Genomic DNA, 26,134 nt, shown 5'->3' with positions numbered 1-26,134 from the left:
ATTTTTAGTATTCTCAAAAGTTCTGAAACAAGCAAATCACTTAAATTGAGCTAGCATTTTAGAAAGTAATTACTTTAAAATCAATTTATTAATGGTTTGGTAGAAAACTATACAAACTATACATCGTCTATCCGTAAAGAGGCAGCAGAATTATTGGATTAACAATAACAATATTTGTTAATATCTCCATCAGCTTGTTGTGCTTTACTATATCAAATGCTTTATGGTAATCAATGAATCATGCATAAATATTGCAATTCACATCTCTACATCGTTGAAATAGCACTGGTATGCTAAAAAGAGCCTCCCTGGTATCTACTGCCTTCCGAAAACCAAACTGTGTACGTAAAGATTGTGTAAATAATTATGTAAATAAACATTTGGAGGAAAATAAATATAAAATGAAAGGAAACTCTAATAGAATGACGGTATTAGATTTTTGTTTTGATAAAGTGCAGCAACAACCGTTGATACGTATTTCGACCTCATTAAGTCTCTTCAGAACGGTATAGCCACTGCTCTGAACCAAAACAAAAATCTTTCCCGTCCTAGACAATAGTTATTAAAATAACTATATACAGACGTAACTACGCCATCTAAAAACAAAAAGAGAAATCAAACGATTTCTACTTAGCGAAACCGAATTCAAATCTTAACCACTGTGTTTCCTAAAATTTGCGAAACAAACAGCTGGATGAATTAATCGGCAAGGGAATCTAAAATTGCATCCCACAAGCCGTTCATCCTAGTCAAAATTCGTAGTGAATTCAGTTTCTCGTACTTCCAACGAAGTAAATAACAAAACAGAATGACGGTATTAGATTTTTGTTTTGATAAAGTGCAGCAACAACCGTTGATACGTATTTCGACCTCATTAAGTCTCTTCAGAACGGTATAGCCACTGCTCTGAACCAAAACAAAAATCTTTCCCGTCCTAGACAATAGTTATTAAAATAACTATATACAGACGTAACTACGCCATCTAAAAACAAAAAGAGAAATCAAACGATTTCTACTTAGCGAAACCGAATTCAAATCTTAACCACTGTGTTTCCTAAAATTTGCGAAACAAACAGCTGGATGAATTAATCGGCAAGGGAATCTAAAATTGCATCCCACAAGCCGTTCATCCTAGTCAAAATTCGTAGTGAATTCAGTTTCTCGTACTTCCAACGAAGTAAATAACAAAACAGAATGACGGTATTAGATTTTTGTTTTGATAAAGTGCAGCAACAACCGTTGATACGTATTTCGACCTCATTAAGTCTCTTCAGAACGGTATAGCCACTGCTCTGAACCAAAACAAAAATCTTTCCCGTCCTAGACAATAGTTATTAAAATAACTATATACAGACGTAACTACGCCATCTAAAAACAAAAAGAGAAATCAAACGATTTCTACTTAGCGAAACCGAATTCAAATCTTAACCACTGTGTTTCCTAAAATTTGCGAAACAAACAGCTGGATGAATTAATCGGCAAGGGAATCTAAAATTGCATCCCACAAGCCGTTCATCCTAGTCAAAATTCGTAGTGAATTCAGTTTCTCGTACTTCCAACGAAGTAAATAACAAAACAGAATGACGGTATTAGATTTTTGTTTTGATAAAGTGCAGCAACAACCGTTGATACGTATTTCGACCTCATTAAGTCTCTTCAGAACGGTATAGCCACTGCTCTGAACCAAAACAAAAATCTTTCCCGTCCTAGACAATAGTTATTAAAATAACTATATACAGACGTAACTACGCCATCTAAAAACAAAAAGAGAAATCAAACGATTTCTACTTAGCGAAACCGAATTCAAATCTTAACCACTGTGTTTCCTAAAATTTGCGAAACAAACAGCTGGATGAATTAATCGGCAAGGGAATCTAAAATTGCATCCCACAAGCCGTTCATCCTAGTCAAAATTCGTAGTGAATTCAGTTTCTCGTACTTCCAACGAAGTAAATAACAAAACAGAATGACGGTATTAGATTTTTGTTTTGATAAAGTGCAGCAACAACCGTTGATACGTATTTCGACCTCATTAAGTCTCTTCAGAACGGTATAGCCACTGCTCTGAACCAAAACAAAAATCTTTCCCGTCCTAGACAATAGTTATTAAAATAACTATATACAGACGTAACTACGCCATCTAAAAACAAAAAGAGAAATCAAACGATTTCTACTTAGCGAAACCGAATTCAAATCTTAACCACTGTGTTTCCTAAAATTTGCGAAACAAACAGCTGGATGAATTAATCGGCAAGGGAATCTAAAATTGCATCCCACAAGCCGTTCATCCTAGTCAAAATTCGTAGTGAATTCAGTTTCTCGTACTTCCAACGAAGTAAATAACAAAACAGAATGACGGTATTAGATTTTTGTTTTGATAAAGTGCAGCAACAACCGTTGATACGTATTTCGACCTCATTAAGTCTCTTCAGAACGGTATAGCCACTGCTCTGAACCAAAACAAAAATCTTTCCCGTCCTAGACAATAGTTATTAAAATAACTATATACAGACGTAACTACGCCATCTAAAAACAAAAAGAGAAATCAAACGATTTCTACTTAGCGAAACCGAATTCAAATCTTAACCACTGTGTTTCCTAAAATTTGCGAAACAAACATTTTGTTATTTACTTCGTTGGAAGTACGAGAAACTGAATTCACTACGAATTTTGACTAGGATGAACGGCTTGTGGGATGCAATTTTAGATTCCCTTGCCGATTAATTCATCCAGCTGTTTGTTTCGCAAATTTTAGGAAACACAGTGGTTAAGATTTGAATTCGGTTTCGCTAAGTAGAAATCGTTTGATTTCTCTTTTTGTTTTTAGATGGCGTAGTTACGTCTGTATATAGTTATTTTAATAACTATTGTCTAGGACGGGAAAGATTTTTGTTTTGGTTCAGAGCAGTGGCTATACCGTTCTGAAGAGACTTAATGAGGTCGAAATACGTATCAACGGTTGTTGCTGCACTTTATCAAAACAAAAATCTAATACCGTCATTCTGTTTTGTTATTTACTTCGTTGGAAGTACGAGAAACTGAATTCACTACGAATTTTGACTAGGATGAACGGCTTGTGGGATGCAATTTTAGATTCCCTTGCCGATTAATTCATCCAGCTGTTTGTTTCGCAAATTTTAGGAAACACAGTGGTTAAGATTTGAATTCGGTTTCGCTAAGTAGAAATCGTTTGATTTCTCTTTTTGTTTTTAGATGGCGTAGTTACGTCTGTATATAGTTATTTTAATAACTATTGTCTAGGACGGGAAAGATTTTTGTTTTGGTTCAGAGCAGTGGCTATACCGTTCTGAAGAGACTTAATGAGGTCGAAATACGTATCAACGGTTGTTGCTGCACTTTATCAAAACAAAAATCTAATACCGTCATTCTGTTTTGTTATTTACTTCGTTGGAAGTACGAGAAACTGAATTCACTACGAATTTTGACTAGGATGAACGGCTTGTGGGATGCAATTTTAGATTCCCTTGCCGATTAATTCATCCAGCTGTTTGTTTCGCAAATTTTAGGAAACACAGTGGTTAAGATTTGAATTCGGTTTCGCTAAGTAGAAATCGTTTGATTTCTCTTTTTGAAACTCTAATAATTTACAAAAAAACCACAACTATTTAGAAAAACATTTATATGTAACCTAATTATTTAAAAAACGATATAGCCTAATTATTATTTAAGAAAAAAATCGTGCATCTTAATTTAAGAGACAAAAGCAGTCAATGATTCTAGCTTAAAAATGTAAGTTGGGCACCCTTACCAAGAATTTAAAAAAATACCCTCCCTATACTTGTCTGCCATCCCTTAAAATAGGCGAGAAACAGGTCTTTTTCATCTTTTCTCAGTATCCTCCAGCAGCAGTCGTCCAAATGAGACTGGAAATGTTGATGTGGTACTCCTCGCATTTTCTTCATGATGCGGATCTTTGCCTCTAACCACGGCCGCTCGATCCGTGTTTGCATAAACGGGCCACTTATCAGAAGTCAGCAAGCCCATCGATCCGTGCTTCGTGATTCCATTGGTTTTCCTCTTCAGCATCGCTGTCCTCCGATTCTGCAGCACTATCTCCTTCCAGCATGCGTCTTCGGTTCTATTTTCGGTAAACAGCAAATCTCGTCTCATCAATTTGAATGGGGCTCACGTTTGTTCCTATCATCGGGTCTCTTTTTGACATAATGACTATACAAACTTCTCGGCACATGTTGTACCAGTCGATTACCGTATTAGCTGACTTCCCCGTTAAATAAACTGTCGAGTTTAATGGAATATCTTCCACAAAGAAAAATACTGCTTTCAAAATATCGCATAGAGACAGCTTCAAATTAATCTTGTTGTTGAGATCGATGTAATGAAAAAATTTATCATCCTGACAAACGGACCGTGTTTTTTGGCAGCCCTTGCAAGGACAAGGTAGAACTGGCCTCGGTCCTTTACCTAGATCTCTTCGTGTCTTCTGCTGCATGACACTTCCACAACGATGGCAAGGTTGAGCATCATCTGCTTCGTCAAGAAGTCCGTGTTGTTGAAGTAACGCCACAACATACTTCTTGAGTAAAATCACGCTTCTGTAGAAGTCTTTCAGCAACATTCTTATTCTAGATATTGTGATGTTAATAGTCAATACTAACCTAATTTTGTAAATTTACCAGGCCATTTTTTGGGAAAAGATTATGGTGTTATTTATATAATAGTAAAGAAACAAGTTTATTTTATATTCCTGAAAATGTTTATTACTACTTAGCAAAAAACATTCTGCCTACAAACGGTTTGTTGCCATTCATTATTGTGTGCAAACCCTTCTGAGAAAAGATTATGGTGTTGTTTAAGTAAAAAACAAGTCACAGGTAGACCGCAAGATATAGTAAAAATGCGACGGTAGACCGCATACTATAGTGGCACCTACCAGTGTAATGCTTTCCTACTTTGGTGTTAAAATCTTCCATGATTATTTTGAAATACGCTCTTTCTGTCTTTTCCTAAGAAATATCTTTGTAACATTGCTCTATTTCTTCACCTGTTGATTAGCTAGTGGAAGCGTATACTGAATTATTTGAATGCCATACCTTTCTGATCCTTTAAAAACGATTTATAAAACTCTCTCCGAGGATACAGCAGCTTTCGTGACCAGCTGGTTGATTCTTTTATGGACCAATAGTGCTACACCACCGACATGTGTATTGTGACTAGAACTAGTAGAGCAAATGTCCAGATTCGAGTATTATACACTGTTCTCCTGGAAGTCTCGTTTCACTTAGACCAAGAAAGTCTAGCATTTGATCCCAGGTAGTCCATTCTTTCAGGTGATTTGAGGGTTCTGACATTAAAACTAGCAAAATATTTTTGATTAGGATTACATTTATTAGGGTGTGGGATTTGGGCATCCACTTGGGAACCAGAATATGATATTTCAAAACTCATGATGTTAGCCATAACTCGCCACGCTGTTAAGATTGGTTGGCGAGTGTTGGTGGATAATATAGGACAGAAATTTAAAGTTTGGCATACGAGCACCATCCATAAAAAGGGAGATAAATCGAAACCTGAAAACTATAGAGGAATTGCAGTTACTAGTAGTATTAGCAGAATATATGGGAAAATAATAAAAAATCGAATAGAAGAAGAATACCAAGATATGGAAGCCGAAGAACAGGCTGGTTTTCGTGCAGGTCGATCTACAATAGACCATGTCTTCTCTATTACTCAGATAATTGAAAAGAAAGTTGCTCGTGGCCAAGAAGTCCATCTGACGTTCGTAGACCTTAGGAAAGCATATGATAGTATCCCGCTTAATAAATTATGGGAGGCACTGGGGAAAACAAATATAAATATAGAATTGATTGAAGCAGTAAAAACGTTGTACTACCAACAAACAACAAGAATTAAAACAGGAAATCTGATAACACCGGGATTCAAAGTGACTAAAGGACTAAGACAAGGATGCTGTATATCCCCAACATTATTCAAAATATACCTCGAAGCAGCACTCAACAAATGGAAGAAAAAATGTATGAATATGGGCATACCACTAATAGACTTAACTTTGTACACTCTGTGCTTTGCGGATGACCAGGTCATCATCGCACAGGACTATGAAGACCTTAGTTACATGATGCGAAAACTATTAGAAGAGTTTACAGAGTGGGGTTTGGAAGTGAATATGGAAAAAACTGAGTACATGAGTATCGGAGGAGATCAACATAACCTTCTCGTAGAGGAAAATCAAGAGATCAAAATATGTGATAACTACAAATACCTAGGAGTAAAGATCACTCAAGACGGAAATTAGATGCAGCCATTAAGGAACGAAATACACAGGGAAGGAAAGGCATAGCCTTACTAAACAGCGTACTGTGGGATAAAAACATCTCTAAAGACAATAAAAGAAGAATATACAACACCATAAAAAAAAGTATCACAACATATGGATGCGAAGTGTGGCCCCTAAAAGACAGATCAGAGAAAATGCTTAGAGCAACAGAAATGGACTTCTGGCGCCGCTCGGCGGGAATCTCCAGACGCGACAGAATAACAAACGAGAGAGTCCGAGAAATCATGGGGGTTACACATAATATTGTTGATGACATCAAAACGACACAACTCAGATGGTACGGACACGTAAGGAGAATGCCGGAGAATAGAATACCAAGACAAATTCTTGAATGGCAACCAAGAGGTAGGCGAAGACCAGGAAGGCCTAGAAGAAGTTGGAGGGAAGGAGTTGATAAAGAAATCAGAGAAAGAGAACTGGAGGACGATCTATGGAACGATAGAATGAGATGGAGATTGGAAATCGGAAGACGTCGAAGAACGTTGTAAACCGAAATTATATATATAATTTAAAGTTTAGGTAGGATAATACTGAGATTGGGGCATGGTTTCCTTAAAGTAAGGAGGGGAGGAAAAACTAGAAGCTCACGTAGACAGGGACGCTAAAATTGTGAAATAAAATTTATTTGGAATTACATTCCAAACTTACTTTTGAAAGTTCTTTGGTGTTCCTACTGATTAAACTCATTAATATATGCAAAAGCAAATATGAAGCGAACAGAGAGTATAGAAAAATATTCGGAGATCAGTAGCATTATAGGAAAATATCTTAAATCAATTTGCAAATTCCTGAATAAAGTAGTGTAAAAAAATTGGATAAAATGTCAGGTGTTCCACTGCAAATTTCACAATGGACATATTAGAATGCTATATAAAAGATGATGAGTTAAATTATAAAATTATTAACACTTATATAGGAATTTAAGTCAATTTTTCAATCATTAAAGTTTCTATCTAATCCATCTAATTAATAAACTTAAAAGGGCCTATCAGATTATCATTTTCATTTAACAGTTTGTTTTCCATTCAAAATTATAACGTTAGTAAACAATATGTCTTCATTATAATATAAATTATAGCAGAAAAGCTGTCACTACTCTCACTGCCTTTATTTATTTATGTAAATTAGAGCCATTGTTAGTTGGAATGAAGATGAAAAACTACCAAGGCTTCAAAAACTGTATAATTATCTTAATTGTTTATCTTAATGTACCCGCTTTTATGTTAGTGGTGGTATTGTTGTTGACTGGCGTGATAGACACACCAGGCACTGCCTATTTCAATATATTGTCTTGTGCAGTGTAAGTTTTCGAGTTTATGTTTAAAATAACGATTTGAATTGGTTTTGACGGATAACAGACAACGAACAACACTCAGCGCCAGCGTACAAAATTGTGTTGAGTAAAAATAAGCACTGAAAGTAGGTTTTCAAATATTTGTTTTGTGAAAGATGTTTGACCGCAATGGAAGAGAATAAAGTACATTTTCAGCAAATATTTATTTGATCAAAAACACGAAGGCCTATCTACACTATTAAACAAATAAAAACTGACTTGTTCGTCAATATAACAACTTTAATTTTTTACATATACTTACTATAAGTTTACAAGCTATTCTTAACAGCGCCTTTTAAATTTGTCAATGGCAAAAATATATAATCAGAAAACTAGTAATTGATCATATGGTAGATCGTTTGTAATATAAAAGTTTAATACATTGGCTGCCAAAAGGATCACCGACCATCCTAACAGATTAAAATATTGTGCCATTATGATCATCGGTGTTACTTGTGTGTATTTATAGTCGGTTCGCTTATCCCAGTCCGAACTGTCTAGTGAATTTAGTAATTATTTTTTTGCGAAGTTGGTAGTTACTTTTTGACAGACTAGAAATGGCTGGAAATTACTATACAACCAAGCACACGTGCTCATAGCGTATTTCATCAGAGTATTTCGTTGACCTTTTTTGCAAACTTACACTAATATTCTATTATTCCTATTGGAAACTAGTTTTGGGCGACCCGGGATTTTACCTTTTTAATGTAACGTGCTTTATTATGCAAATTATATAACACAATATTGAGCACGTTGTGTGAATTTTGAAATATTGCTTATTCAGCATTATTATCATCACTTTTAAAAAAATAATAAATTAACTGGATAATATTAAACGTTTATTGAAAATATTCTTAAGAAACTCAAGCTAAATGCTACCAAAAACTTTAAGTTGGTTGCCTACATTTGTCGCAACTTAACGATATAAATTAAATTGGCCTAACGTTTTTATAAAATATTTTTTTTTATTTAATTTAACGTGCTTGTGACAGATTCGGCCATTAGCACGAGGCACCGTGGATACACTTATATATAAGGTACAATTACATATTATATTATACTATAGTTATATATTATTTAGTAAGTTTTTTAGCTTCAGGAACTGGATAGCTGTGATGACTTGACTCTGGTTCGATAATATATCTGTAATGTCGCCCTTCATGCCCTGTTCTTGGCGTCGTTTATTGTAATGAGGGCAGTCCACAAGGATGTGTAGAACGCTTAGTGGAGATTGGCAATAGTGACAGATTGGCTTAGGTGTAGAATTCATTAGATGACCATGTGTAAATCTGGTGTGACCGATACGTAATCGTCTAGCAACAACCATCTCATTTCTAGTTATACCAGGGATAACGAACCGCTCAATCGTCTAATCTATTTGGTGTAAAAATGTAGTGGATTGTTTCCAATGCTTCTGCCAGTAATTTCGTACGAGTTTCTTTATACTAGTTTTTAGGTCACTGGCAATTTGTATATTATGTGATGTACAATTGGATACAGCAGCTGGATACCGATGTGGGAGGGAATCAAATATATTTTTTATATATAATAGAAACTTAATTTCTTTATACATTCTATGAATTTATAAGCGAATTTAATTTTTGACGCTATGTCAAACTGAACTGGACACATTTCGTTTACATAATTCGATAAATATATTTTAATGGTCAACTTACCTCAACAGGGTTTCATTCGGCAAATAATTTAAAAAATATATTAGGTATTTTGAATAAACCTTTGTGCAGTTTAACTACCTTGTAATTTAACAGCATCCTTACTCATCTAAAAATATTAACTTTTAAATTACATTTATTATATTTATTTAAGAAAAACTTACCAACGTCGAAAACTTTGACTATCCATATTAATAAAATAGTTCAGGAAATAAAGCTCGAAAAAAGTTAAAACCTCGCAATTTTTTCGTCCTGCATGGATTGAGTTGAAATTTTAACAGAAGGTAGGTGATAGCCCAAGGATCAAAATCTATATCGAACCGAAGTGCGCTGAAGGGTTTTAGGGGTGAAAACTACCCCTAATTGTCAAAAATTATAAAATAACATATTAAACCTGAATATGGGTAAGATTTGGTTTAAATTAGTTAAATAATGATTATTTTGTACTTTTGAATAGAGTTCCATCATATTTCAACCCTTAAAAAGCAACCCTTGTTAGAGATTAATGTAAAAAAATTACTAATTCTAAAAAAATTATTTCGCCTTGGATCGATTTGGATAAAAATTTGGATTTAAGCTCAACTCACCCTCTGCTTTATAGTTTATGTCATGCCGATGAACCCTGATTGTTCTTAGGGGTAAAAACTACCCCTAATTTTGAAAAATTGTAAAATAACAAATCTTAAGATGAGTGAAATTTGGTTTGGATTAGTTAAATAGTGATTTTTTTATACTTCAAAATACAATTTCATAAATTTTCAACCCTTAAAAATCAATTGTTTATGAGTACTATAGGTGAAAACAATTTTTTGCCAAAATTTTGCAACTTTTCAACTTTTGGAAATCACCCTTTACAACATTGCAGTTTTTATAAACTAATTTAATAGATATAAATTGAAAAAAGTAGAATTAAATGCAAAAAAATTTATCAACATAAAAAGGCGCCATATATTCTTATCCATTTACATAAATAGTTGAAAATATTTACATTTATAGGTAAAACAATTATAATATTAAAAAAAATTAATTGGTTTTTTTAACGTATTTCCTTCATTTTTAACGATAGAGTGTTTCTTCAAAACAGAATTTTGTAGAGGTTTTTAAGAGCTACAAGGATCTGTTAAATCTTTTTGGAACCCTTGGTTTTTAAATGGGGTGAGTTTAAATGGCTCGAAAAATATGGAGCTTGATCGTAAATCGATGCTTTAAACGGCTATATCTCTCCAAATACTCATTGTACAACAAATCTAAATAAAGGAAAATTTTAATCATTAAAAAAGCTACAATTTAGTACATTTTTATTTTTTTCATATATTCAGTATTTTCGGGGATATTTAAAAAAAGAAGGGTAAAAAATATGGAATTGTAAATCGTTTCTCGCTTTACGCTGTACTTTTTCTAAAACTAAGCATTTTAAATGAATCAAACTTCTTGGACGTATTAACAATACATGTACAAAGAGAATTGCAGAAGGGTGAAGATCGATTTTAATTATGGGGGTCGATAGGGGGTTGTTTTTATCGATTTTTTCGTAAAAAAATGAGGTATTGACCTTATTTTCATCATAACTCACTCAATTTTTGAGCTAGAGTTTTTTTTATGATAGGTCTAGTTATGCTCTTTAAAAAAGGTTCTATGAGTTTTCTTTCAAAAATGCATCATTTTCCCGCTATTTGACTTTGAATCTTTCAAATTTGGAATTTTAAGAAAACCGCTGAACATTGATAGACCGTATTTCGGTTCCTATTATATCGCAAAAACATTTTAAAAAATGAATTGTATTTGTCTTTTTAAAAGCTACAAATTTGTTCTCTACAATTTTTTTGATAAAATGCACCATTTTCGAGTTATTCGCGAAAAATCGATTAAAAACGTCGATTTTTTCGTCTAAAAGTTGTTACTTTCAATCGCGAATAACTTGAAAAATATCAGTTTTACAAAAAAAATGTATAGAACATTTTTTGTTTAGAATCACTTTTTTAATCGAAACCTGTGGTTAAAACGTAAAAAAATTTTTCACCCCCAAGGCTTTGGCGCACTTTGGTTTGATATAGATTTTGATCCTTAGGCTATTACCTACCGTCTGTTAAAATTTCAAGTCAATCCACGCAGGACGAAAAAATTGCGAGGTGAAATGCTTCATTACCTGGACTAAAAATAAAAATAAAATTCAAAATAGAACTAACAAAGAATTAAACAAAAATAATAGAACAATAAACCAACCAATGCAGCGATAGTTCGTGGAGAATTAAAATGAACCACGAGCTGGATGAACTAATGCAGAGCGCAGATATTGTCAGATTTGTAAAATCACAAAGACTAAACTGGCTTGGTCACCTAGAAAGAATGCCAGATAATCGAGCTGTAAAAGTAGTCCAGAGATGGAAGCCCCAAGGAAACAGAACAAGAGGAAGGCCCCGTAAAAGATGGATAGACGACGTAGAGAGGGATCTTAAAACCATGAACATCAGGCAGTGGCGAAGGAAAGTATCCGACAGGGCAGAATGGAAGAACATTGTTAAGCAGGCCAAGACTCACAAAGGGTTGTAGCGCCATTAGAAGAAGAAGAAGAATAGAACAATAAAACAATAATAACTAAAATAAACAACGCTAATAATACAAATATTTACTACAATATGTTAAATTGTAACAACTCAAATATTATATTTTAAATATACAGGGAAAATTTTATGGGTTTAGTATACACTTCCATATTTAGCATAATTTCTCTTTTTTCAATGGAAGACGTCTGCAATGGTAAGTAAGTATATTTGAGCTCTTAATACTGACAGGTAGGAATTTTTTTGTTGTAGGTTTCCGACTATGAATCTGTCAAAATATGCCCGAGCTAAGCGAATGGACCTTAACTTTTAGAATTATTATAACGGTCGGCACTGTGAGGACGCTCAAATAGTTTTACTGTGGCACACTAGGAACCCATAGCTTGCTTATGTTCTTATGTTAGGCGCGATAATGTTGTAAATAGCATTGTAATTGTAGAAACGATTAGCAGTTTTTTTGGTGAATTTGAAATTATATGACGTGAGTATATGTAGTTTATTCGTATTAAAATCTTGTTGCTGGATTATTTGTAAGGATAAACAAAATATTACAGTAATTATTTTACATAACCTCAAATGTGTTTGCTTACATTTAATTAATGAAAAATGGTGCTGGTAAAGTTACTTTTTTTAAATTGGAATTTGTCTTTCAGTTGATGGATAATTTACCAAGTACAAGTAAAACGCAGCGTATGTAAAATAAAAATAAACAGTTGACAGAGGCGGAGTTGCTCCAATTGTTAGAGGAGGAGGATTCTGATGAATTTTTTTTTATCTGGTTCAGAATACAGCCGGAGTGACGAAGAAGAATCTGATAAAGAAGATGAATGTAACAGTGATTTAAGCTTATTGGATAAAAATGCACAACAATCGGTAGAATCTAACGACCAATAAAATAATGACGATGTATGGTACGAAGTTGACTGTACACATTTACGTCTCGATATACAGTTTCCTGTATATATAGTTATCCTCAAAATAGAACAGAACTAACTCCTTTTCATGTATACAGGAAACTGATCGATGATGAAATTTTACATCTTATTGTAGAGAAGACAAACAGAAACGCTGCGCAAGTAAAAAATGCACAACGTAGCAGATCATCCAGAATTCGTGCATGGAATCCTATCAATAAAGAAGAAATTTTATAATTTTTGGGATGTGTTATGTATATGGGAATTGTCAAGCTTCCCAAAATTGCTGCTGATTATTGGAGTAAGTCACGATTGGATAATTTTAATGCTTTTTTTGTCTGTTATGACCAGAAACAGATTTCAGATTCTTTTGAGATTCTTACATTTTGCTGATAACACGGCTGCTTTACCGCCTTTACCAAACGATCGTTGCCATAAAATTAGAAAGTGATTTGAAATGGCACAATTACGTTTTGTCCAACAATGTAATCCTGGCTCAATACTAGTTGTTGATGAAAGTATGATTCCCTTTCGAGGAAAACTACTTGTGAAACAATATAATAGCTTCAAAGCGTTACCGCTATTGCTTAGAACTGTTTAAATTTTGTAATCCTGCAGGTTATACTCTAAAAATGATTATGTATACCGGCAAAATGGCTAATAAAGGGCAGGATTTATCGGGAAAAATTGTAATAAATTTAGCAAAAGACTATCTACAACAAGGAAGAGTTGTAATGACCGATAATATTACTATACGTCTGTGCCTTTAGCAAAACAATTATTAGATGCTTATAGTCAGTTATTAGGGACACTACGTAAAACAGAAAATATATTCCAGAAGATAATACTTCCACAAAATTACAAAAAGGAGAAATAATTGGAAAAGACCATCGTGATGGCATTGTAATAGACATTGGAACGAAAAACGTGATGCCCTCTTCTTGACGACCAGACATGGAATCGACAAAAAAGAGTCAGGTAAACGTAAGAAAGATGGTGTAGCATAATTAAACCTCAAGCAATTATAGACCACAACAAAAGAAAATATGGTGTTGACGTCTCAGTTCAACTCGCCAGCTATTTCACCTCTGAGAAAACTGTTCGGTGGTACCATAAAGCTGCAATTGAAGTTTTATTGAATACGGCTGTCATCGATAGTTTAATAACATATAATTCCTTCAAAACACCAAAACAGCAAGTTATATCATTTCGGGAAATGCTAATCTTTAGTTTAGTCAATTACAATCCGATGCCTGAACCTACTACTACTGTAAAGCATATGCTTGTTACAGTTTACGCCACAACAACAAACAATAGGAAGAAGAGAAAACGTTGTAACCAATTTTACACTGAAACAGTTGCAACAAAGGCAGTAAAGAAGCTCAAAACAAACCCAAACTTGTTGCTACATTTTGTAATGTTTGCGAAAAACTTTACTGTGTAACATGTTTTACTAAAAAGCATTAAGTTGTTCACGATCTCCGGTGATACTAGTGGTACATACGAGTGTAATATGTTACGGCAGTGCCATTAGGATCACCCATGATCTTGCTATTTTTTTCAAAAAAATTTGTAAGAATGTAAACTTACTTTGTATTATTAACCATTTGTATGAATAAATATTGTTTTATAAGCATTTTTCAATTTGGCACCTGGGGAACTTACCTAACACTCTTATTATGGCAGCTAATGTGTTAAATCTAGCGTTTTTTTAGACATATTTCTAATGCCTCACATTTGTTGCCAAAACTCAAAACCGAAATTTCATGCTATAGGTTTTGAAGATTATTCTCTAATAGTGCTAATTCTATAGTCACCGATCAACAGAAATGATAAATTTTATTGATCTCATGAGAATCGTAAAAAATCGCGCAACGTTTAGTTATTTAACACCTTTATGACTTTATAAAAACTGACTACATTTGTGACAAAATACAAAACTTTCATACGAAAGCTGCACTCTTCACCTTTAAAAAGCATTTTGATTTTTGTCGATAAGACACTCTGATCAAAAGAAATTGAATTTTTACCGTCGAGTTTAATTCGTTTTATCGAAATTTTATCTAAAATTGATTTGGCGCGCGGAACTGACATTCAAAATCGCCGGTTATTTCAAGAGTTGTTTCTGAGAGTCGTTTCTGTTTATTTTACATCAAAAGTGCTTATAAACATTTTTGTTCAAAATTATTTCAGCTACATTTTGTTTTTAAAATATTTTTTCTACGACGTATAGATTATTGATAAATCGATTTTTTCCATTTTCCCTCCTACGAGGGGAGTTTTAGGGAGAAGCCGGTGGGGAGGAGTGGTAAACTTTTTTTGGATATTTTTTGGGGTCCCAAAAGAGACATTCCTAACAAAATTCAGCTTGTTTATATGATTTTTAGAGGCTCAGTGGCATTTTCGTCTCGGACGACTGAAGTAGGTATTTGATAAAAGATTAATTATATTTCTGAATTATCCAGTAAATATGATGGTTTAGTGGCACCCAATCAAGTATCAAATATTTAACTAATTTATGACTTTCTCAGAAAGAAAGAAATTTGAGAAGCAACGTAATCTTATCAATTCATTATTCCTTCTATCATCACTTACTATTCCAGAAGGCGCTAATACACTAAGCTCAAGGCTCCTTTTTTCCCCTTATTTAATGGAACTGACTTCAAATTCACTATTTACATATAAGTCCTAAGTCCTTTTTAGAAATAAAATTGAATAATGTTCTTCTAATTTCTTGCATAACCTTCCACAGATTATTTTTTGGAAATTTGTCGAAACGATGTACGATTATTTGGAGGATTTATCATAGTCAATACATTTAATTTAACTAACGCTGCGGGCATTTCTTCTTTACTTTTTTTATGATTATAGGTATTTTGTTTTCTATAAAATAAACTAAAAATATTTATGTTTCCCGGTTTTTTACGTTTAGTATAATAAAGTGAAAAGAAAAAGTAAAAACACGTATAATATACATATTATGCATTTTGTATGCATTATATCCGACATAATTACTACTCCGAAAATTTAAGTCATGTATCTCTTTACAGGCAAACAAAATACACATATAAAAGGTAACAACATTCATTATTTCGAAGTACATTGAAACACAAAACCGATTTCACTCACAAACTTCAAGGGTGCCCGATGAATTTCAGAGTTTATTACAGAAACCCATTATAAAACCTTGGATTTTATTCATATTAGGGAGAGTAAAAATAGGGTTAAATCTGCAAGCCATTCTCAAGTGTCTGAGAGTTCCGAGCTTTCACAATATTTCTCTACCGTTCTCCCATTTTATTCTTACGCACTTCTTTCGCTCCAGTGCCATTCACGAATACAGTTCTGCATTATTGCTCTCAATTGTTAGATTCCAAACCATCAATTGTACAACTAAACCTTTCAACAACTGTATTATATGCTAAGCGTTATCGACAGTTCAAAAATCTGATGGATTCGTTCTGTTAGTGTTCACTAATGCAAAAATTATTTCTTGTAATGTAAACTAACTTTTAAAAAATCCCAACACCAGGAAAGGTCGTCCAATTTTATTAAAATGTTTTCTGTTTCTCTTTTTTGCTTTTTTAGTAAGGAATTGTAAAAGTACAGAAAAAGAAATGTTGACACGTTTACAATGTTTTATTAAAAAAATATCATTTTATAATTTTCCTTTAGTTCGAAGTGGTATTGTGAAGGAAGTAATTGTAACTCATTTGTGAAAAAAGTATTTTTATAGCATGAACATAAATCTTGGAGATTTATTACTATTCAACGCTGTTGTATATTGTATATTGCCCATCGGACCTACATTTACAGCATTTTCCATAATACACAATACCGAAAATGAACATTGTATTTATTTTTTAATTCGCATAATTTACATATTCAAAATGTACACCATTGCGATGTTTGCATCATAGCTTCATAATGATTTTACATATTATCCAATATAATTATAACGAGTGGTTGCTGCAGTTGTTGAGAACAGGTTCTGCAATCTTTTGTTTTTCAACATCTGCTGGCTGACTTAAATACTGATTCCTTTAGCATGCCCCAAAAGTATGCATTAGGTGTTGTCAGATTAGGTGAACGAGCTGGCCACTCGAAGTCTGTTCCACGAAAAATTCTGTTTTCAAAATATTCGTGAAGTGAGGTTAGGGAGCGTATAGCTGTGTGGCTCGTTGCGATATCCTATTGAAGCCATTCGCATGGCACGGCAAAAATTTCTTAAATCTCTACCAAAAGGTTTAATAATGTTTCCTCTGTAATGCTCTTGGTTAACAGTTACTGGATACTGGTTCCCATCTCCAACAAGATAAGGACCAATAATCTCATGTCTAGACACAGCACACTAAATGATAGCTAGTTCACTATGGAGTAGTTTCTCTACAATGACATTTGGGTATTTAAATCCAAGAAATCAAGTTGTTTGTCTATTTACATAACCGTTAAGGTGAATGGAATCATCTTTCGTCCAAAAACTATTGCTGGTATGTATAGTCCAGGAAAGTATTTCCTCCAGGAAAAGCATTCTTGTCACAGTTTATATAATTTTTCCTTTATCTTTATTTTTCTTGAACTTAGTTTGACCAACATCAGGTCTCCTAATTCTTAAACTTCTTACCTGAGGGTTTTCTTTATTTTCTGAAGCAGTTCAATAGCAATATCTCTAATACTGGCCATATTTTTTCAAATTGTGTAATTCGTGTTCCAAGGCAATGGCGAGCACTTCATCTAAAACTTTCAGTCTTGCTAGTCATAAAGCTTTCTGTAGTTCACTATCCCTCAAGCCATTGACGAAGGTATCTACAGCTATTTATTCAAATACTTGTCTAGTGCCTCCGGGGTATACGAGCAAAATTTGCTTTAATTTCTTGCAAATTCTCACTGCTCGTTAAATTCTATATAAAATTCTATATAAATCTCGGTAACGTTTGTCTAGTCGAGTGAACAATATCTGGTAACATTTTTCTTGACCCTTAGGAATTGATCTTATGATATCTGCAGCATCATCTCGTAAAGTAGCAGTCTAGGAAATAGCCTTTTACTGTTCGGTTCAATGATTGGCTGTCGCAATAGCTTCAAATTGTCTAAGGCATATGGACCAACAAGACTTCCCATCAAATGGTGGCAACTTGAATCTCATATGATGTATTGTTTCGTCTCTCGGTGATTCTCCTTTCACTGGAGGATCTAAAACTACTGTATTAACTGATGGTAGCACTTTCGTGTTGGTTATCATGCTTTCTAATTGTTTGATCTTTTCTTCAACGGCGCTTACATTTTTCTATTTGTTATAGAATATTTTAGAAACTCCTTCACATTTCTTATTGTATATAAGTCATCTCCATTCTTGTTGAGAAGATCCTTCAGTCGTTCTTAAAGGATCTTCTTGGAACTGCTGCAGTCTTCTCTGTTCAGGCATACTCGTTCTTTTTAAAAGTTCTAGTTTACAAAGATCATTATCGAGCTATGCGGATGTTCCCGAAGAACAGTAATTTTAAAAAGTCCAAAAGTCTTTTCAAAAGTCACTGTTTAATTTATTTTTAAAATAATAAATTACCTCACACCGGAACACCGCCGTAACGGGTTTAATAAAACGAGCGGTTCTAATTTATGTAAACCATAATAAAAGTTTACAACAATACTTCATTTTCTGGAGTATTTCAATAGCAATATCTCTAATAATACTAGCAATATTTTTCAAATTGTATTCTTCATTTTTTATAACATTTTTGGCCAGAATACACTTCTTTTGTAATATTTTAACATCTATAACTTAGTTTTTTGTAGTCCCTCCCAATATTTTGGTTTTGTTTCCATTTTTACTTCGATGTCCAACACAAGCAGCTTATGTCATTGGTTCATTGTCTCGCTAAATAGTACCTTGGAGTCATTATAACCACGTATATCTTCTTTTCTTGTCATGAAATAATCTATTTGGGAGTGATATCATCTCCAGCTTAACTTCTAAGTCTAGTCTAGTCATTTATGTATATCTCAATTTGTATCCTCCACCTAGTTCTTTCGCCCTTTGTCCCTTCGGAGATCTTTTTTATTAATATGGTTTAAAAAGATTTTCGGACATTTGATTCGCCTAAATGCCTTTTCTGTTAGCATCATGTCCAGCACGATTTTGCCAAAACACCACCAATGCCACCAAAGCGCAGTATTACCCCACACACCCTTACATTTTTCTGTATAGAGCAGAATAGCTACTCTGGCGGACTGCTCTATAAGCCAATGTATTGTTTCCTGTATCCTGACATTGGGAGGGACACAAAATAATAAAGTTTCATTTAAATTGACAACAAAAAATTGTATTAAACAAAATGTTAGCAATTTTATTATTTATAAAGATACAGGGTGTCAAATCGGACACTGTTTTATAGTAACATTAGTCATATCTCGTAAAACACTCAGTATAAAGTAGCATAATCTTGTATTGAGAAATTGTTTTATCGAAATTCGTAATAATATACAGGGCATTATATTTAAAAGTAGGAAGTTGTAGTATATATCAAAGACGTATAGTTTCAAAATACTTCGGTTATACTTTAAGCTCAACCTTGAAGATTCAGCATTGTTATATAAACATTATTTGGCCTAGTAAACGGGTCGATTTGCCATAGACTAATATGTTATAAAATGGTTAACAGATGAGCAACCTAAGTCAATTGATAATCATAATCCATTCACATGTAAACACGTAATTAATTAATCTTCTAAATAAGTAGTAAGTTATCCGTGTGTAAATAATAATCAATAAATACGATACATCATAAGTTTAGTATATTTAATTTCCTCCAACAAGTCAAGATTTAGTTGCGTAAGAAATATCGCCAATCCATTTACCCATTATTATGGAGGCGACGAACCTTTTTATGTATATTATAAAGTTTTAGTCAGCTTGCAGTATAACCCGAAGTGGTAGGAGGGTCTAAGTATTTGAAAATCATTGGGCATATCCAAAAAAACCCTAAATTTTCAGATAATAATTAAATCAAGTTTCCCTAAAACGTCTAATTAGAACTCCCAAAGAATCACCCTGTATATATACAACTAGAAATTAATATTCTAAGATCTACTAAACTTATGACATTGATATCCCGTCTTAAATTTAAACATATTATCTTTAACAAGCATACATGAATTGAAATAAAAAGTTTTATCCACAGTAAAGCCGCAGAAGCTTAAAAATTAATTTATTCTTTTTAAAGTTCCGGAAGTCCAAATGGAGACTAGCTTCTTTATTGAGAAAGTTAAATTAAACTTAAAAGAATATCCTTAAATGACAATCTTGAAAGTCAACGAACTCAATTTTAAATGATCTCAAACTTCTTATTAATAAAAGATTATTTTTAATAAATTCTTAATATCAAATGGAAATTTAAAATCTTGCAAGATTTGCATTTATATCAGAAATCCATCAATCTGTTCGAGGAAATCAGCTTTTCAATGTTTTGTAAGTTTCTAGTTATTTCCTTTTCGCAAATGCGTTCTTAATGACTAGTAAATTAGTGCCGAGGAAACCAGCGAAATTGAAACTAAGGAAAAAGTAATTACCTACAGACCGGCATTTTACTGGTGAAATATGATTTATACAAGCGTTTTTTGTCTAGTATTTGCTTATTATTGTTCTGAGCTACTTTGTTATGGCATTTTACTTTTATAACTACAATTGTGTGATTGAAGCAATTTTAATGACGTTTCGACTTCCAGGTCAGTAGCCATTCTCAAAATATTTTTTTTTTGTAAAAGCTTATACAATAAATTGCAGGAAAAGCACACAATAAATGTTCAGTAAATATCAATCTCGTCAAAATTCTCATAATTATGTTTTCTTTGTAAACTTTGCTTGTTAAACATCTATGTGACAGTTTGACATTATTTTTATCCCTCTACGCAAATTGTTTGACTCATATTATAACCGCTTTTATATATTTATAGATTCTCTCTATTTCTGCTTACCACTTAATGATGAGAAAGAAGAGCAACATGAACTACTCTTACAAGAGTAAGATTAAAATTATTTTCCCAGTTTTGTATTAATCTGTCTAATATAAACTGAAAAAGCCTTTACTTCTTATGTATTGATGAGATTGTTACGTGTTTAATAAAACGAGCGGTTTTAATTTATATAAATTAATTATCTATAATACGATATTCTCTTATCAACTTACTCACTCAATAAAAGCGCCACGTTTAAATAACGAATATCTTATTTTAGTATTATCTCGAGTAGTCCATCTCTTTTCTCGCTTGTATGAACGCCGCTTCTCTCGTACCTCCGTCGGTACATCTGAAACATTTGGTTATGTGTCACTATTGCCCTGAGATGCAATGGTTATATGGGGTCAGTCGAAATTAGCTTGTTCGTTACACTGCTCCAATCTTAGATCTGAGCGTCCCGATCAGCAACTCTTTATGTAGACCTAGGACGGCGAAATCTACAGGACTCTCCAGCTCTGCATAAATCTCTTAGGAAGAAATAACAGTCTACTGTCTTTGAAGGATAGGATCTCTTCGGGTTAATGCAAGAGACCGTAATTCGTACGCCAGTTTCTCGAAAGACCACCAAGCATTCTTCTAACAATCTTCTAATTCAGATTTTCCAGTGGATGGCCTATATTTGGCAAAGCCAAATTCTTCACACGATTTTCTTCAAATGAGTTGGAGAACGCGTATGTCTTCGTAGCTTGGCCTGTCTGTATAAGAGTTCAGCAAAGATCGAGGACCATCTTCTAATCGCAGTACTCTTCCATCTTTAGGCTGCTGACTTTTTAACTCTTTTAAGCGAAAAGCGAATGAATTTCTTATTAAATACGGACGAGATTCTTTTAGTCATCTTGAGGTTTTGGGCAAGACAGACATTTTCCGGAATACTAAAAAGATCCTGTTGAACTACTAGGGTCACGCCAAATCTAGCACTCTTTCTTTCTGCGGAATTTGACATGAATTCCTTAAAGTTTGGTTGTCGGTCATCTTTGATCTCATGTATAAGGATTCCTACTTCTTCTGTTTCATTTGAGCCAGCATAGGGTGCAAGATGATTTATGCGTAAACTTTTAGTTTACCATTTGGCAACGTCTTAATTCTATATATTATGTCATTTATTTTTTTTTAATTTCAAACGGACCTTCCCATTGTCTTTGCAGTTTACGAGAAAAGTCTCGATAACGTTGTGGATTTTAAAGCTAGACAAGATCATCTACTTCGAAGCTTTCATTCTTGCATCGAGAATCATATTAATTTTTCATTTTGTCACTGGCTAACTGGATATGTTGTCGTGCAAGTTCATGAATGTTGTCTATTCTTAACTTCAGGCGGTTGACATATTCTGCGATTACAACATGTTCTTCAGCAGGCTGCCAACATAAGGCAGGCTTGAAGTCTGGCTTGTAGTTTCATTCACGGCCGAGCGGTAGGCCATCAAGGAAAAATGAATGTGCTAATTCCAATCTCTTTGATGTTCTGATACAAATTTGGACATGTGTTTGCCCATCGTTCGGTTCATCCTCTCGACCATTCCATCTGATTAATGATGAACAGTTGTCGTTCTGGTCTTATTGACACCAATCAATTTGCAAACGTTTTGTAAGAGGGTTGTCTCGAGGTTTCGCTCTTTTTCGGAAAGGATATCCAAAGGAACAACAAATCGGCTGAAAAACTCTTTAACAAGTATCTTAGCAACGGTAGCAGCTTCTTGATTTGGTATCGCATAGGCCTCAGTCAATTTCGTTAAATAATGCATAGCTACCAGGATATATTTATTTCCATCATCCGTTTTTGGAAATAGACCTTACTCTTTCTATTTACACAACCAACAAGACAACCAACATTATTCTGTTTTATGGGTTACCTCTTTTTACCAACTGGACCATTATTGGTTGCACAGAGTTCACATTTTCGGCACCATCTTCTTACATCATTTTAGTCATCATCATCTTTTTAGTCCACTTAATAAAACCGTTCTCGAACCTTTTGCAGGGTTTTCATAATACCAAAGTGTTCACCTGATGCACCGTCATATAACTGACGCAATATTTTTGGCACTTTACTTTTAGGTACAATCAACTGAAGCTTAGATTCTAAACCATTATCGTTCTCAAAGGTTCTATACACAAGATCATCTTTTAGTACCAGACAAATCCATTGGCTTCAGTAGAACTTGTCTTTTGGACTACATGCACTAATGTCTTGCCCGGAAGTTCTCTCACGCATCCAATCCAATACTCTTTTTATACATAGATTTTCTGCTAGGGCGTCTTGTAGCTGTTGAGGCTGCTATTTATCATTAATGACTGTGGTTTGTTTGATGGGGCAAAGTTGTTCCTCTAATTTACGAGAGTGATTACAATTTGCACTGCATGACCGTCTTAACAAACCATTAGCATTTGAATGAACTTTTCCAGCCCAGTTTTCGATCTGTCCTAGTTTTCTGATTGTTGCATTATTTTCTTGCAATTTACGGCCAATGTTAATTACGTCGCCACCATTCCAACATCTGTGCTTGCGTCTCTTCGAGAACGTGTTATGAACTATTTTTCGTACGATTTCCTCCAGACGTTTATTGTTTTGTTCGTCGTCCTCTTCAGAGGTTCGTACTCGATAGCTCCTTGAAGCTTGACTAGCTATTTTGTGTTTCAAGGCACTGGCGAGCGCTTCATCTAAAACTTCAGGTCCTGCTAGTCGTAAAGCTTTCTGTAGGTCATTGTCTCTCAAGCCATTGACGTAAATATCTACAGCAATTTCTTCAAATACTTGTCTAGTGCCTCCGGGCTATACGAGCCACATCTGCTTCAAATTCTAGCAAATTCTCACTTGCAAAATTGTAGAATATCACGTTTGCAACAACAGTCTTTACCAATTTGGAGAACCAAAATGATTCTCCTTAAATTCAAGATGGCGGCTAACGCAACGATTGGATTCACTCGCGATTTTAAATTTACACTATTATCGACCTCCATAAAGGTTAGAATAATAAAATTTGGGGCAGCTCACCATGCAAGGTTAGGCCTTTTTTCGTCTAACTCGATTGTACTATAGTTGTAAAATATAAACTACGCGGAAAAGAGACCTGGGATGGCCCCGAAAAACATTGCCAAGACGGAACAGGCTTGAAGCCTAATCCTTTAAATGAAAAATAAAAATATTAAAAGAGTATATTAGGACGTTTAGATCCTGCATCTCTAGATCCCAAAACGGGAGAATATATGTAAGACTTCTTTCTTGGCTCTACTCTAAGTGAGTCTTGACCGCGTTTACTATTTTTTTCTTCACTCTTGCCAGTCTTATACTGCAATCTTCCACTATTACACCCACGATCTTACATAGATCACTCGTTACTACATGCTTTCATATTTTTTGAGCGATCAACTGATCTTCTGCATCGGGCCCTTTCCAGAATATTGCCTTAAAGTTTCGTACTATCGTGTCGTCTTTATAGCATGCTTGGAGTTCCTGGTTATGTTTTCGTCTCCACTCTCCTGTTATATCGTGTTTACAATTCACAAAGATCGTTCGAAAGATCTTCCGTTCTAACTAATAATTTTGTTATTTCACGCTCGCTTAGTGCCCGTGTCTCTCATACATTATTGTGGGACGAACTGTAGTATTAATATACCTTTGTTTAGCTGTCTTCAAGAGTAATTTTTGCTAAAAAGAGCAAAACGCTTTATTTCCTGCCATTATTCTAGCTGCTACATCGTTTTCATAGCTGTTTTCAGCTGTTATCACTGCTCCCAAGTATTTAAATTCTTTGACAACGTCGAAATTATTTTCATTTATCGAAATGTCTTGTCTATTCTTAGTGTTGGATTTTTGGTAACTATCATGTACTTGGTCTTATCTTCGTTGACCCTAAGGCCAATTTCCCTGACCCCGCTTTCAAAAAGAGTAAAAACTTCTTTAGCATATCTGGTGGCTTGTGCAATAGTGTCGACATCGACAGCAAAAGCTAACAATGTCTTCATCTCCCGGGCAGTGAAACCATTTGTTAGTTCTGGTTGTGCTTTCCTAACTGCGTATTCTAAAGCGAAGTTGAATAACGTTTCGATTTGAAACTCATCTGATGTACTGCTGTCAATTCTGATACGTGCACATGAATTCTGCATACATATCTGGGCTAATCCTACCAGCTTACTGTAATCTATAACAATTTGATGCACATCTTTGTTGTATTCCCAATTCTTTCCTAAAATTTGGCGCACGGTGAAGATCTGGTCTATTGTCGACCTTCCCGGTCGGAAGCTACACTGGTAATCACCTACTATTTCGTCTGCATATGTAATTGATCTTCTCAGTGGAATACTCAACATACAAGACTATATGTCATAGGGTGAGTGTAAAAAATGAATAAGTGTAGAGTTTTGAGAAGGAAATAGAATATGTGAAGAAACGTATTTAGAAGTATGTAGATAGATTCTGCGTAGATATACTGACAAAGAAAATAATAATGCTGATATTGATGATAAAGAAATAAACCTTTATTCTCTACGATGGCTTTGTATTAATTTTTTAAGCTTAGTTTTTTTACAAGTTCTTCTTATTTTACATGTTTTTTTCTGTTTTAACAATTTATTGTGATTTTGTGTTGATTATAACTAAATATCCTCATTTCATATAAAAAGAACCATAAGAAGTTCCGTTTAAAATTCCGTTAATTCTACAAACTCTACTTTTTCTACACTTACATAACAGTCTTTTTTAACCACAATAAAAAGACTCCTTTCTAATCCTTCGTACTATTTTCCCATACACCTTGCATAGCAAATCTAAAAATACGCTTCCCAACAAGATCATACAGTTCCAAAAGAAGAACACCAGTTCTAAGAAATTCCAATAAAAATAAAAGAGATGAATACGTAGTTTCACTCTTCTCGTTTTGTTCTTGTGGCGGCCTTCTTGAATACTAATTCCGTTTATTTCTTAGTCTTGCATCAGGCGGCATCGAGGTCGCATGTTAAATACCAGGGTAGTATTTGCCAAGTGCAAGACTAGCAAGGACGTATTTCAGATATTGGTAAAATAATATCAAATATTGTCTATTACCTTAATATACATCATTAAAACATTTTCATTATCGCAGATTGTTTCGTTAAAAAATTGTTTATAATCATCTTTTTATATCATCAACTCGAATTACGGTGAATATTTTGTGAAATGTACGCATCTTCTTCAGCATCACTCAGGGTTAGTTTTGTACTTTGTTTTTATAGCAAAATCCAAATTCTTAAAGTAATTTCCATGATTATATCAGGCAAAGTAAGTATATTTATGTTTCTAATGTAGAAATTTTCTTAATGGTCAATTTC

General features: G+C 33.9%; 1 protein-coding gene across 2 annotated transcripts in view; it reads right to left on the bottom strand.

Annotated features, from left to right (window-relative positions):
- LOC140445775 (netrin-1-like) overlaps positions 1–26,134 on the bottom strand; it is an 879,901-nt gene that overhangs the window by 709,160 nt on the left and 144,607 nt on the right. The window lies entirely within an intron of this gene.

This window comes from Diabrotica undecimpunctata, chromosome 7 (assembly GCF_040954645.1).
Source record: "Diabrotica undecimpunctata isolate CICGRU chromosome 7, icDiaUnde3, whole genome shotgun sequence".
Taxonomy (NCBI): Eukaryota; Metazoa; Arthropoda; class Insecta; order Coleoptera; family Chrysomelidae; genus Diabrotica; species Diabrotica undecimpunctata.
This window is presented reverse-complemented; position numbering and strand designations above follow the sequence as displayed.